General features: G+C 39.8%; 1 long non-coding RNA gene across 3 annotated transcripts in view; it reads left to right on the top strand.

Moving 5' to 3' along the window:
* LOC139180413 (uncharacterized) overlaps positions 1-2,616 on the top strand; it is a 63,654-nt gene that overhangs the window by 35,497 nt on the left and 25,541 nt on the right. The gene's annotated exons all lie outside the window — the stretch shown is intronic.

The raw sequence follows: 2,616 nt of genomic DNA, 5'->3' as shown, positions 1-2,616 counted from the left end.
GTAAGCCTAGGTCTTTGATAGTCTTCAAAAGATTAATAGACTGTCAATAAGAAAGACAAATGCACTTTTTGCTAACCTTATTGCTTCTCAGAGTATAACGTTGTTGTAGTGTTTTTCAAAATAAAACAAAACTGTTCTTCACTGGTGAAGATGAGATGAAGTGAAGACAGGAGTTAGAGAGCCCTATCCTACTTCTGTCCATAGCTAGTGTGTGTGTGGCTTCTTCGGCTTGGGCAGGTTTACTTTTCTAGTCACACTAGATGAAGGCTTTCACTACCTTGAAGCTACTCTGACTTTCAAAGATACTACTTCAAAACCTCCAGTGTTATTTGGATAAATAATTCCCACTTCCTGGAAGGGTCTTTTTATTCCTCATTTGTTTTTATTGTCGACAATTTTGGTTTGGTGATAGAGAAAGCTTTCTGGCAAAAGCTGTGTCTAAGACAAGGAAGCTAAGTCAAATGGCAGGAAGGTTCAACTTGGTCCTACCAGACCAAGACAAAAAGAAATTCACCCTTCTGGGAACTTAAGTGTCATGTGTACCCACTGCCCGAAAAACAGGAATTACATAGTTCTTCAGATATTATACTTAGGCAAAGAGGAGAACCGAAGCAGCCTCCAGAACTCAGGTTTGGCTACACAACTACTTCACAATAATGCAACACTATGCACATGCCTAGAAGCCAGGCATATACTGGCATTCAGTAAATATTTGTGGAATAGGATATGATTTGGAATAGGATAGGATTTGTGGAATAGGAATGAATAGGAAAAAATCTCGAAAGGTGTCAATTGCAAATGTTGAAAGTAATTATCAATTCTTTGTTGTTGTTCAGCTGCTAAGTTGTGTCTCTTTGTGACCCCAGGGACTGCAGCACACCAAGCTCCTTTGTCCTTCACTATCCCCCAGAGTTTGCTCAAATTCATGTCCATTGAGTCAGTGATGCTACCTAACCATCTCAGCCTTTGCCATTCACTTCTCCTTTTGCCATCAGTCTTTCCCAACATCAGGGTCTTTTCCAATGAGTCAGCTCTTTGCATCAGGTGGCCAAAGTGTTGGAGCTTCAGCTTCAGCATTAGTCCTTCCAATGAATATTCAGGATTGATTTTCTTTAGGATTGACTGGCTTGATATCCTCATATAGCTGCAAATTCTTGTTTTTCTACTATAAATATGTGTTATTTGTATAATAATAGTTTAAAGATTGTAGCCTCAATTTTCTAGGAAATTACTGATTTTAAGCCGTAGTGAGGGCAAAGATGGGCCTGGATTTTTCTGGCTTTATAATTGCTGAGCTCGGCTTTATCGTGAGCAGTATAGCTACAACCCTTGTGACTAAGTTCCTGGAAGACTGGTCCTTTTCAGAATCTGGATCAAGTTAACACTTTCTAACCAGTGGGGAAGTAACTACTTGGTTCTCTATGCAAAGGGCTTAAGAATCACAGCATGTTGAAGGTTGTCTTCCCTAATTTTTTGTTTTCAGATGAAGGAACTGTGGTTGGTAGCCTTGAGCAAACCAGTAGTGAAACTGGTATTAGGATTCAGCTCCTCTAACTGTGAGCACAATCCCCATTTTCTATCAGTCAGAAATCCAATAAAGAACTGGTGGCATACCTAACTGGGTAATTGAGGAAGATTTAATAAAGGCACTATTTTAAAGGTGTGGGCAGAGTTGAGATGATCCAGCAAAGGAAGCGATGCATTCAGGTCATGCAAAATGGTGAGCTGTTACATTCCTTGGCCTGAGGGAGACAAGAGTGGGAGCAGTTATAGAACCTAGAGAGATTAGGGGTAAGGAGAAGGTGCCTGATGTACTGGGGCCTCCAAGTAGAGGGACACAGTCCATCTGCAGCAACCAGAGAGACTGGTGACAAATAGCCCAGCCTCATTCTTTACCCAGCTGGAAACCAGAGGTCCAGAGCCTGTTGATGCAGTTCAAAGAGGTCAACATCTCAGGGCATAGAACAGTGAGGAAGGATGGAGTGTGGATTTGAGGGGCCTGTGGAAAATATCCATCACATCTGGCCTCGAGAAGACAACCCCAGTCCTATCTTTGTTCTCACTTCAGCTTTAAATCATTAATAACCTGGACAATTGAAGTAACATTTTTGAAAACCATTATTATACAAATAATACATATTTATAACAGAAAGCCAGGAGAATGGCATTGAAATATGTATAATATCGTATATGAAACGAGTCGCCAGTACAGGTTCGATGCACGATACTGGATGCTTGGGGCTGGTGCACTGGGATGACCCAGAGGGATGGTATGGGGAGGGAGGAGGGAGGAGGGTTCAGGATGGGGAACACATGTATACCTGTGGCAGATTCATTTTGATAATGGCAAAACCAATACAATATTGTAAAGTTAAATAAAATAAAATTAAAAAAAATAAAAACATTAATAAAAAATTAAATAAATAAATAAACAGGGTGACAATAAAAAAAAAGAAAACCAGAACAATGCAGCTATTTAAAAAGATTATAATTACTTTCAACTCTTATGATTGATACTTTAAGACTTTTTATTCATTCACCCATCCATCCATTTTCATTCATTCATGCCATAGACATTTATAGAGTGTCAATGTGTGCCTCCCTGTTCTAGGCATG

Source organism: Bos indicus, chromosome 28 (assembly GCF_029378745.1).
Source record: "Bos indicus isolate NIAB-ARS_2022 breed Sahiwal x Tharparkar chromosome 28, NIAB-ARS_B.indTharparkar_mat_pri_1.0, whole genome shotgun sequence".
NCBI classification, from domain to species: Eukaryota; Metazoa; Chordata; class Mammalia; order Artiodactyla; family Bovidae; genus Bos; species Bos indicus.
Note: the sequence above shows the minus strand (reverse complement) of the source record. Positions and strands in the feature narration are given on the sequence as shown.